This window comes from Tamandua tetradactyla, chromosome 3, assembly GCF_023851605.1.
Source record: "Tamandua tetradactyla isolate mTamTet1 chromosome 3, mTamTet1.pri, whole genome shotgun sequence".
In the NCBI taxonomy this organism is placed as follows: Eukaryota; Metazoa; Chordata; class Mammalia; order Pilosa; family Myrmecophagidae; genus Tamandua; species Tamandua tetradactyla.
The window spans coordinates 109,592,729-109,605,397 of NC_135329.1; the positions used below are offsets into that span (position 1 = coordinate 109,592,729).

At 35.1% G+C, this 12,669-nt stretch overlaps 1 long non-coding RNA gene across 1 annotated transcript; it reads right to left on the reverse strand.

The window, feature by feature from the left end:
* Positions 1-935: 935 nt before the first annotated feature.
* LOC143676293 (uncharacterized) lies at positions 936-11,946 on the reverse strand. The gene is made up of 3 exons (XR_013171978.1): positions 11,861-11,946; positions 1,857-1,973; positions 936-1,067 (listed from the first exon to the last, which is right to left on the reverse strand). It is a non-coding gene; the product is annotated as an uncharacterized LOC143676293 (long non-coding RNA).
* Positions 11,947-12,669: the final 723 nt, after the last annotated feature.

Below are 12,669 nucleotides of genomic sequence, written 5' to 3' on the forward strand. Positions count from 1 at the left end.
TTATATTTGCATGCTTCATATTGTCTATCATTTCCCTGAGATTCAAATCAAAATTTTCCATCTTTTTTGAAAAACGTTCTTTTGTGCATCTGAATTCAATTGTCCTGTCCTCTATTTCATTTATTTTTTCTTCTGTCTCTTCAAAATCTGTTGTTGTGTGTCTCTAGTATATCTTTAATTTGGCCTACAGCATTTTTCATCTCTGTGATACCTGCTATTTTCCCAGCATGGCTTGCTTCCTCATCTCTGCCTCATCTGTGACTCCTGAGGGCTCTGGGACTCCATATGGAAAGGGCTGCAGTAGACTACGTGCACTAGCTGGATGATCTCTATGAGCAGGGAAAGCAGTTTGCTGGCTTCCATGTGCCCCAGGGGATCTCTGGGCTGTGGATGTGAGGATGATGATCTTTCAAGCTAGATGTGGGGCAGTCACTTTCCTGGGTGCAGCCTCCTGTACCCAGTGGAGTCCCAGTGGAGCTCACTCACCAAAGTTTTCTCCATCCCAATTCCTCACCTTTTTTATCCAGGACCTCCCTACAATATATAGAAGACCTTCTCAGGTCACTCACATCCTGGAACTGCTATCTTGGTCGTTTTTCTGTCACTTCTCTAGTTGTTCCATGGAGCACTGGAACTCAGCCTATACTATTCTGCTATTTCTTAAGTATTTTCAAGCTCTCAAATCTCAGAGTTTTATATCTCTCTCTCTTATTTCCTCCAACTCTATACACTTACTTAAACATAGTCTCACAGATTTGTACTTCTAGGTCTTACCCATTCACACATAAAAATAAGTTTTCTGAAGTCTAATTTCCCATGGAAATTACAAATTAAATTGAAATTTATCATAAGTCTGACATCATTTATGCTTTAAGCAACTGGACCTGGTGTATCTATACAAAATCAGACCTTTCCAAGGATATAATTTTAGGACAAGTTTTATTTTCCTGAAAATCTTCCCAGATTGAGTCTGTAGCAAGAACACTATCTAGAAAACCATCTCTAGTTAGCTGACCAAAGCTGTTCTTGACTAAGAGATATTTAAGTTCTGTTTGTAATTAATTCACCTAGAAAATGAGGAAAGGAAAGCAAGCATTAATGCATGTGTGGGGAATTTCCTTAAGACTTATATTACAATAATTTAACATAACTATTCAGTAAATGTTTGATGGTGATGTCTTTGTCTTAGAAGGCACAATCATTAGACATAATTTTTCCACATTATCTGACCACAGTGTTGCTTTCATTTATAATGCATTTTTATTATTGATAAAGCACATTTAAACGCACTTTTTTCCAAACTAACATAGTGCACTTATAAATAAGGTCCATACTTAATTGCATGTTTAAAATAATGTTGTCTTGGATTAAAACTCACTTATAGAGGATAGGAAAAGAGAACAGTATTAACCATAGTCAACACATACTGATTACCTGCTGTGTGCCAGACAATATCCTAGTACTCTTCTCTGATCACCTCATATAATTCTTACAAAAAATGTATGAGGGAGATACTGGCATTGTTTTCTTCTTTCTTTTTCATTTTTTTTTTTACATATAGAAAAACTGAGGCTTAGAGGGGTTAGAAACATACATAAGGTCTCTCAGACACTTTAGAATTGTGCAAGGACTTTTTTAAAAATGTGGTCAACTCCAAAGTCTACGCTCTAAATCATTGCTTCACTAAGATGTGGTGAAGGTACTTTGGCAATGGGCATACTCCTGTGATGGACACCTTCTTTCTCATTCACATAAGTTTTTAATATGACAATTATTGTGTAACTTTTAGGACTAATGTATTCAAGAAACAATCTAATATGGCAGCCAGGAGTAATCATTCCAAAAAGTAGTATTACCAACACATCTCTTTTCTACCTTATTTCCCAGGGAAAACAGGACCATGAGGCTATTCTGTCTTAGAAGGATGGCGGCAATAGCACAGAGGTCATTTTTTCCTTCCTCACAGGCTGTATCTAAAAAACAAACCAACAAAAACAGGCTTTCTTTCCAGTTTTTAAGTGATGGTGTTAAGTATTAAATCCATTTAGACCATAATTGTGGGTTAAAGTGGATTAAAATAGTCTGTTTTTAATTTCTCTGACTTATGAGCCATCTGGAACAGATTTCATGGAAATTAAAGCCTTAATGCTAATGGACATTTTGACTCAAATCAATTAAAACTGATTTCTTTGTCACTTTTGTCAAGAATAAATTAAAGGATCACTAATGGTAAAAGAAAAACGATGATATTGTCCTTTATTGGTAAAAGTATGGTAAACTGCCCTTTTATAGACTAACAACAGCACTGATAACTTATGCAATTTTTACCAAAGTCAATTAGGAAAGGTGTATAAAGAACCATTATAATATTTATATTCTTTGTTCTGGTGATTCAACTTCTATAATCAGTTATTAGGAATATCAATGATTAGACAAATAGTTATGTACAAGGATATCATCACAACAATATTATTAATAAAAAGCTTTAAACAACCTAAATATTCCAAAAGAGGAGATTTTGTCATTGCATATCAATATATAATAAAATAAAGAGGCAGCCATAGAAATGGTACTGAAGAACTTACAACAAATGATTCCAATAGTATGGCATGTGTGTATGTTTACAAGTGTGTGTTTATATTTATTTATACAGATATGTTAATATGGGTATGCATGTAGATGTATATATATATACACATGTGTGAATATGTACAGGAAGAAACAGAAGAAGGAAGACTGAGGAATTGTGAGTCACTTATTTCTTATACTATTCATATGCATTTTCTAACTTTCCTAAAATGAGCAGGTATAATGGATAGGGTAGCCTCACAATTCAGTGTTCCTAGAAAAGCTCCAGTTCACTCCTGTGGTCCCAGGGTACCTTAGTGATAGGGCTGATAGTTACTGATAGTGCTCCAACTTATCTGGAAAAGTGTCTTTATTTGGACAATAAATTATATGCACTCCCAAACAATAATTCAGAAAAAAGCAATACAGAATTGGCCTATGTTTAATTGACCAAACAATTTGAAGCATACATAGAATTTGGCTCAATGCTTTGTACAAACTTAGTAGAATTTTTAATTACATAAAAATTAAGATTATAATATTGATATAGCCTAACATAACAATAGGTGAACAAAAGAGATGCAAAGAATAAAAATTATCTGAAATTACAGCAACTGAAGCTGTATCTTTCTCTTATTTCAGACACTTGAGCTTTTCAGTAGGCAAGTTCTTAAAAATTTTCTGTTAGACTAAGTACTTCGTAGCCTAGCAGCCTTACAAATCCAACAACAGGGATTATTAAACATTTGCAAATTTAATAAATGCAGGATACCACATTAAATGCCTCTTCAAGGATAGTGAATTGCTTATGAACCTGGATTTAATCTAGCACTAATAGAAATATCTGAACCATATAAACAAATATTTAAAAGATGTACCAGAGGATAGCATTCTAATAAAAATATTCTAAGAAGGGAAAAAGAAAGTCTTATAATGCAGTGGTTATAAATCAATGCAATTTTAAGTACATTTTATCTACTTTTGCTTACATTTCTTGGCATTACACTATATAAATGATCCTTGAAATTATAATCTTTTTCTGGGTACCATATCAAACTAAGCTTAGTCTAAACATTTAATTCCAACCATTTTTTTACTCACTTTCTCATTCTCTAGCCAATCTCTGCATCTCTCCTGAGAAACTAAAAAATAAAATTTCAGCAAAGCATTTGAATACTTTTGCTAAGTTCGTTTTCTTATCAACAATAACATTGGCTCGGAGATGGGATGGATTGTCTTCAGTCCAACAGAGAGACAGATGCTGGCAATGTTTATCTTTTAAGATAAAAAAAGTTAGCACATTTCCAATGAAATGCTAGTCAAGAGACTGAACCCAACTATAGGTTAATGCCTACTAAATTCTTACCAAACAATGTGTGAATGCATGTTCCCAGTTTTCCCTCACTTGATAAGATTTTCCTTCCTCAAACAAAAAGCCATCGACTATTGTACAGAATGTACTCCATTCATTGTCTGTAGATACTGCTTTTCAGATACAGCAAATCAATGTATAGAAATAGAATGAGGACATGATTAAACATACCACTTGTGAGAAAGAAAAATAAGTAAATACAATATTTAAGGTTTCTGCTGATTGTGAGCTTACTACACATCAGCTTAAAACAACCACAAGAAAAGTAACATTAATAAAAGTCCAGGAGCATATACAGAAGATGAGAGATCACATCTACTAATCCTCTAATCTGTGCTCATTAGAGAAAATCGGGAATGTTGTGTTCTGTTCTGCAAAGCAGAGTTTTAGAGTATTTAGAGGAAGAGCAAAATAGAAAATACAAAAGCAAACAACCGAAATAAAGAGCAGCAGTAATGACAGAGACTAAAACACAAGCACACTCGCTGAAAACTAGAGCGCAGACATACATAGAGAAGACAAACTGACCATACGTGAGCTGACTGATGGAACTAGGCATGTTTAACATGGAGGACAGGAGACCTAAGGGAGTTACATAGGTGTGTCTTCAAAGATGTGAAAAGTATTCATGTGGGCAAAGAAGGCAGATTAGCCTACGGGCTTCCAGAGGACAGGCACAGAAATTATGGTAGAAGGGCATTACCTAATTAGAAGGACATTATAGAAAACAGAGGAGTTCAACATTAAATGAAGCTGCTTTTTGAAATAACATGTTCTCCATCATTGAAGATGTTCACAGAAAGGATTAATAACAGTAGATTAACAACCGCAAGAATAATAATAAGCTAACAGTACTGAGCACCTATGACGTGTCAGACATCAACTGCTTTCATGGAATATTTCCCTTAGTTTTTTTTTTTTTTATTTTGCATGGGCAGGCACCAGGAATTGAACCCGGGTCTCCAGCATGGCAGGCGAGAAATCTGCCTGCTGAGCCACCGTCGCACTGCCCTTCCCTTAGTTTTTAAAACGACTCTTTTCATATAGGTGTTTTTTAGGCCATTTTACATTTGAGGAAACTGTCCAAGTTCACAAATCAATCAGAAGCAAACACAAAATGTTTAGCCATGGACTCTAATTTTACAATCTGCTTCTCATTTTCCAGAAGTTGCAGAGAGATGCTTCATATATCAGCTAAATTGCTGAATTCAACAAATCGAAGTCCTTTCTAATTCTACCATTCTGCCTCAGAATTGCTACGAAGGCTTGCAAATTTAATATATTCTATAAAAATGCTATCTCAGTAACTCTCCGCTTGGTGTGATTGTAAGGCATCCTTTCATAATGTGCAGTTCTTTTCACACTGCATGTCTAAAACCAACTGGCACAACACTGAACTTATTAGTGTGAGTAATACAGGAAAGTGTGACTTTATCTGTCCCCTTGAGCAAGTTACAATTTCATCAGGAGAGAGTCACTTCAAGGCCTGGATTTCAACCATGTGAGAGAAAGGCAAATTCAGTTTGGTGAGCAAAAGGAAGAAGAGAACATATGGGACAAGTTACTTTCAGGACTCTTTTTGAGTTTTGAACTTTTGCAAAGATAGATCCCTTATCAGTGAAGGAGTCCATTCCCAGCTGCCTGGGACATGGTTTTGAAGGGAAATAGATGATTTCACAGCCAGGCCTGATTGAGAAGCCATGCCTCTTGCTGTGAATGCCTCGATAGCTTTAAGATTCCTAGGAGGCAGAGTGGAGCCAGGATCGTTTTGTGAAACGTTAGATTCAGGAGGTTCATTTCCAGCTTCAGCCAAATAGTTAAGGACAAAAATGGAAAACTACTCTGGATGGGGAGGGGAGATTGGGAGACTGGAGGTAGGAGTCAGCCCCCATATCTAATACCTTTAAGCAGAGACAACTTTCATTTCCTGGTGTCAATTTTTTGCTTATCTCCCTTAAAACTCTTATTCCCAACACTCTCAGTATGTCTGTCGAGAAGTTAATCAGATTAAATAAATCCACACATGCATCTTTGTAAATTAACCTGAGAGTACTATTTTCAAAGAGGCCTATTATTTGAAGTTTTAAATTTCTGTTATCCTGATGTCATCATTCAATCAACATGTTAATGATTCAGGGGATAGAAATTTAGCAGGAGGATAGTTTCATGGTTGACATCAAGAAAGGGCTCCCTCAAGTCCCACTGGTGTTTATAGGGCATTGTAATTTAGGAATATCAGAACCATCCCAACATGACAAATCATTACTGTTTATTGTGGAATGGATGCTGTGATGTGTCACCAATGTTTTTGTAGTGAATTGAATTATGTCCCTTACAAAGATATACTCAAATCCTGACCCCTGATCCTGTGGGTATGAGCTCATTTATAAATAGGAATTTAGAAGATCCTATTTGGATAAGGCCAGATTAAATCAGTGTGGGACTTAATCCAATACAGATGAAGTCCTTATAAGCAGAGGGAATTTGGAAACAGTCAGTCAGTGGAAACCAAAAATGAAAACCAGAGAAGGAAACATATTGTCATATGACAGAGGTAGTGCTCAAGCCAGCACTAGAACGCTAGATTCCAGAAAGGAAGAAAGCATGACTTGGCAATACTTGGGTTTGGACTCCTAGCCTCCAAAACTGCAATACAATACATTCCTGTTTATAAGCTAACCAATTTTTCATATGTGACATAGCAGCCCTGGAAAACTAAGACAACCTCTTTTCAGGATGAGGGATTTCTATTCAAAACTGCTGGGAATGCTGCAAGAATTTGTCCTCAGCTTTATTACCTCTTCTTAGAAACTGCCTAACTACCACACCCAAAGCCAAAACTCCTTCCAGGGACAAGCCACATCCTGTCATTGCTCAATATGGGAGTAATAAAGCTCAGCCCCTTTGGCCCCTTTCAGGATAATTTGCAAGGGGCATTCCAGCTGTGTTGTTCACTGTGAAGTTGACTGAAGGACTATGTCACAGCTTTACCTGTTCCTCTAGTCAATCCTGGGTTTTCCTCTCTTCCACAGGTGTGAATCCTAAGCATGCTACCTATTAGACTTCCTGCATGCTAAAGTCTGTCTCAGAATCTGTTTCCAGGGCAAGCAACTCTGAGTGTAGCATAACATTTTTTTAGCATGAAAGAAGTCTGAGCTGATCATTACTGATCTGCATATAAACTGATGTAATTAAGCTCGCCTGAAATATTAAAAATGACGATTTTTAGAGCAGAAGAATTAAATTTTTCATTATATTGCATGATATATAATAATTCAATAAACAACCCCATTTTGTGATAAGAAATAAAGTATAAACAATAGAATTAACTTTTCACAAAGACTGGTTCTATCGTGCTCTGTATAATTTATTGGAGATATAATAATGCTTGGCTTATTAGGATGGCTGCTAACTAGTTCTGTTGTGAGGGTTATTTTGTGGACAGAAACCCATACTTTTCATGCCAATACAAATTAGTATTTAGAAATAGAACAAAGATATTTTGTTCAATTGTATTGGATAATGTAAGACAAGGTAGGCATTCAGTGCAACTAATACAAAAACTTTTAACCTGCTACACAGTATATGATATTTCCCCATTTCTACTTTTCAACAGAAAGGCATAATGATCCAAATTATATATCTAAAGTACTAACTTGAAAACAACAAATGGAACTAGTATATAGATGAAGAGATGAAAGGCAATGCAAAAAGCTAGGAGACCTTTGTACTTGCGAGGTGTTAAAAAAATGAACTCAGAGAGAAGGAACAGATTTAGAAGGCACTGTAGAGAAAGAAACGAGATTTTGCCAATTGATTGAGTACAGGGGGTGTGTTAAAAAGAGTTAAGAGGGACTTGGATTTTTTTTTTTTTATCATAAACCATAGGGAATGCCATGCTGCCAAATAAATATGGGAAACACTGCTTGGGATAAAAGATGATAATTGGTTTTGAACATGTTGAGTTACAGATTTAAATCAACCCAACAATGAAATATGGCAGGTATTTAAATGTTTAAATGGCATTATTATTATATTTATGGTATTTCATATAAAAGTATAGCTTAAAAAACAGAAACAAGTAAATGAATTTAAACATTATGGATAATTAAATGGAAAAGGACATTTTCTACAATCGACTATTCTATTAAAATTTCAGAGGAGGAGTAAAAGGCATAATTTACCGTAATGTTTTCTTCTTTATATAATACAATTATCAATTCAACTAAACATGACACAACTGTCTTCTCTCAAGCATCCTCACAAATAAGAGAAAGTGATAGTATGATTAATTCAATACAGTAGATAACAGAGAAGGGCAACTAGTCAAATTACGTTTATTAAGGTTTGAAATTGCTTTTATAATGGATATGAGTGCTTTTCTGGGATTGAATTAAATGTAAAACAAAAATCAGAAGCAAGAGCGAGGACCTCACAAAGGAGAACCTAGCCTTCCAAAGGCTAGGTTCAAACTTTTCTTATTCTTATTGCCTTTAAACCACGGCCCATGATTAACTGAATCTGAGTCACACAACTTTTCCACTATGAAAGGGCTGATGTCTGCAGTGGGCAGAAAAGAGCAGACCAGGGCAGCTAAGCATCCATCAGCAGACCAGTTGCTTGCGATACATCAATCTCATAGGGGTTATAAGTGTATCTTTGCATTACGTATGTGAAAAAACATGTGTAAGTCAAATCATTTGTTGTAAAAACATTAAGAGACATTTAACCTTTATAAGTGCAACCTTTTTTTCTAAATAGCATTAGTAAATTAACTGAATGCTTTTAATTGCAAATCATATTTATCATTTTACTCAAAGAGGCTAGAACAACATTTATTGTGAAAAATATTATATTCTAATTACTATATATAGTAAAAAGTAACAGTACTACCTATTTTTGTTTAATAATTTCTTAAATATATTTCTTTTAGGTATAAACAACGATTTTAAAGTACACAGTATTTATTCTCTCCTAGAACAACATATTCAATAAAAAGTAGCTGCTACTTTTCAATCTCAAAGATTGATGAATTTGCCAAGTGTGACATCCAGATGTTACATGATTATTCTTCTCCTCTTCATTTTAGATAATACATATTGAAAGAAAAAAATTGTTTTATGAGTTAAATGCAAAATTCTATAATCAAAATTGTCTTCTCTCTAATTTGTTTTAATGCTATTTTATTGCATTAACTCATTAGAGGTTTTGAGTAAGAAAACACATCTTCTAATTTAAAATGTAAAATGTAGCTTTTTCAAATGCAGAGTTTCTTCAAATTCTGTAAGAAACCATTGACTTCATACTGCCTAACTGAAGAAGCAGGTTCTCTTATCAATTTACTGGCATTACTTTAAGTACCTAAGTTTTCCCAGGATTTGAAGATTTGAATAGGCTTGTACAGAATTCTGGTACCCAATGCAGATTTTAACCTTTTATATGACTGGCAGCCAGACTATATTTTCTAGTCCCTAAAATCTAAGTGGTACCATATGATGATTTCTCACCAATAGAATGTGAGTGGAAGCAATGCATGCCATTTCATGCTGAGGTGATCAAAAGCAAATGTACCTTATGCATTCTTTCTCTCCCTCTCTCTCTTTCCCTCTCTCCTCTCTCTTTCTCTCTCTGTCTCTCTTCCAATCTACCAAATGAAGAGCACAAACCTCAGGTACAGGGAGGAGGATAACGCTACATGTTGAAGGTAGCCTAGGTCCCCAGATGTCTGTATATAGCAGAAAGACACCCCTTCACACACATACATTCACACACCTTACCCTTCTAACCTGTTCATGACTGATATGAGCAAGAAATAAAATTTAATTGCTAAGTCATTGTGACTTGAATGATTTTTTTTATAAGTTAGGGAACTCTGAATAATACAAGTCTGATTTAGTACATAAAATTAGATTCAGCAGCACACAATATTATGCTCTCTTAAATTGAATTTTTTAGCAAAAGAAGTTTAACTATATATTTCCCGGCTTTCAAACAGTCAGTGGAACTTGTCCCACTATTGGGCTTTGTATCATACAGATTGGGGCTTATTACTTGTTTAGATTTCTCTTTATTCTCCTATCTTCGTGCTATAGCTACCAAAGTACACGTTAAAAAAAAAGGACTTGGAAAAACGAAGAAGACTAAGTCCTTCCTTACTGAGACACAGATACACCATTTTTTTTCAACTCAATGACGTGAACTGAGGTTTTCCCCCAAAATGAGATATTTCATGACATTTTTTAGATCATGGTCATGCCAAGAAGAATGAGTGGCCTAGTTACTAAAATTAATTTCCTTTCAAAGTTAATTTAAAAGTTGTTATTTTAATATATCAATCTATTATCAGCATCTTGACATATTTGATAGCAGAATAAAACCAAATAACTTTTCACGGAGGTTATATCATTATTACATAGCTGGTTCCTAAATGTTTAAAAACATAACGGTTTTTTACAAAATGTTGTGTGATGTGAAACCTTAAAACTAAAAATAAGTTCATAAAATAAAAATTAACACTGAACCTTCTCTGACACCTTCAGGCCTTAACACTAAAACTTCTCCAGTTATTCCATCCCTCTCTAACTTTTTGAACCAAGCTTTATTGTTAAATGGAATCAGAATGTTCTTGTATAGTTTATATGCGATACTCACATATGGCTTACTTCTTTGATTAAACTATCTGAAAATATCCAGAATCTAATATTTTGTATTAGCAAAATGTGGGACGCATAATGAGCATGAGATAAACAAATGCTTGCTCTCCTTGCAGAATAGATGACTTTAAGAATTGATTCTCAATGTCTGATATTGACTACCACTGTGATTGGGTAAGCAGTAAGACTCAGGCAGGGTATTTTATTTCTACTACCTCTTCAGCAAAAGATCAGTTCAACAGGGTATCATGGTAACTGTATAAAGGAAACCAAAAGAAAGGTAACCAACATTGGAATCTCTCCCCATCTAGTGCTTCCAATGAAAATGTATGCTCATTAGCAAAATACACTTAACTTTGAGACTAGCATTGGGAAGACTTGCTTTCTTGCTTTTATATCTGTACTGTTTTGAATAATATATTTTGACTTATACATACAGAAATTATTAATACAAAATCAAAATATTTTAAAATTTATGTTTTGACATGCATGGTTAAGTCCAGATAATCATACACATTTCCAATTTCTAAAAATAGTTAAAGCCTACCTTTCGCAACCCATGTCTTTTGTCTAAAGAGAAAAAATTCCATTAACAGGAATCCTATCACTGTGAAGCATCTCAACTGTCATTCTTTCTTTAATTCTCATTAATATCCTGTTGAGTCTGTACAATCCTAGAATTCAAAAGTGCATCATACCATAGAGGCAAAAAAGCTACAAAAAGATTGGTAACTAACAAGACTTTTGCTGAGAATAAATTAATATTACCATCTTAGAAATTATTGCACAACCCATAGTACAATTTAACTAGTTCTCTTATGTCTTCACTAACAAGTATGGAGTTCTTTTGATTTGTACAATTACATATAAAATGTAAAGGCTGCTCGATATTGAAAATAATTGAAAAACATTATACACACACACACACATAATAATCATGATATATTCTATGAGCCCCTGATAATGAGCTTTGGGAGTAATAAATAATTGTTGAGTGTTGACAGCTATAAGGAATTAGGATTTGAATGCTCAAGGGCATGAATTAGTCATTAAACAATGACCAAGTTTCCCTCTACAACTTTTCAAAGATACGCTTGCATGTAGGCCTGTTAAAGTAATTTTCTACTCAAATCCAGCAGATCTACTAGGGCCCATGTGAGGTATTTTCATTATCTTTTTTCAGGAATTCCCAGAGGGTAGGTCATAGAACACTGGTATGCCATGCTGAAGTTATAAAAGTGCTGCCTAAAATATCAATTATATTTACCCTTGGAGTTTTCAGCGGGGAGTCTGGTGTGGAAAGAGTCCACAGGACACTTGAAAGCCACGTGTCTCTGCTTGTCTTAATTAGCCAGGGCTGCTATGACAAATGTCACAGAATTGCTTGGCCTAAACAACAAGAATTTATTGCCTCACAGTAGGCTAGAAGTCCAACAGCAGGACATGTTTTCTCTGACATCCCAGGGGTATTTTGCAGCATCCTTGGCTTTCCTGGGTTTAATGAATGAATTTCTGTCACAAGCAACATCTGTCTCCTTCTCTGACTTCCATATCCTTGTCCAATTTCCTTTGCTGAAAAGGACTTCAGCCATATTGAATTAAGGCCCACCCTCAGTCAGTTTGGCCACACCTTAACTAATAACATTTTCAAAGGTCTATTTACAAAGAGATTCACACCCACAGGCCCAAGGGTAGGACTTGAACATGCCTTTTGTGGGGACGTGATTCAATCCCAAACACTGCTCATGCAGCTTCATCTGGTGCCCTAGTGGAACAGGTTTGTGGACACTCCTTTCTCCACTATTGGTGAGTAGAATGAGCAAAAAGTATCTGTTGCAGTTCTGTCACAGTGGCATGACCATGGTGAATGAAATGCTCTAGACCTGAATGTATCCTTCAATAGTCTGTAATGGGGAGCACAATTTTACCTTGGTTAGGAATCCATGGAACTTCCAGGGAGTTTCTATTCCAGGTACTCGACTGCTTTTAAGTCTTAATTAAGAAGTGCACATAGCCATTTCATGGAAGAAAGTTTAAATAATTTTAATTACAGTACACAATTCATCAAGAATTTTT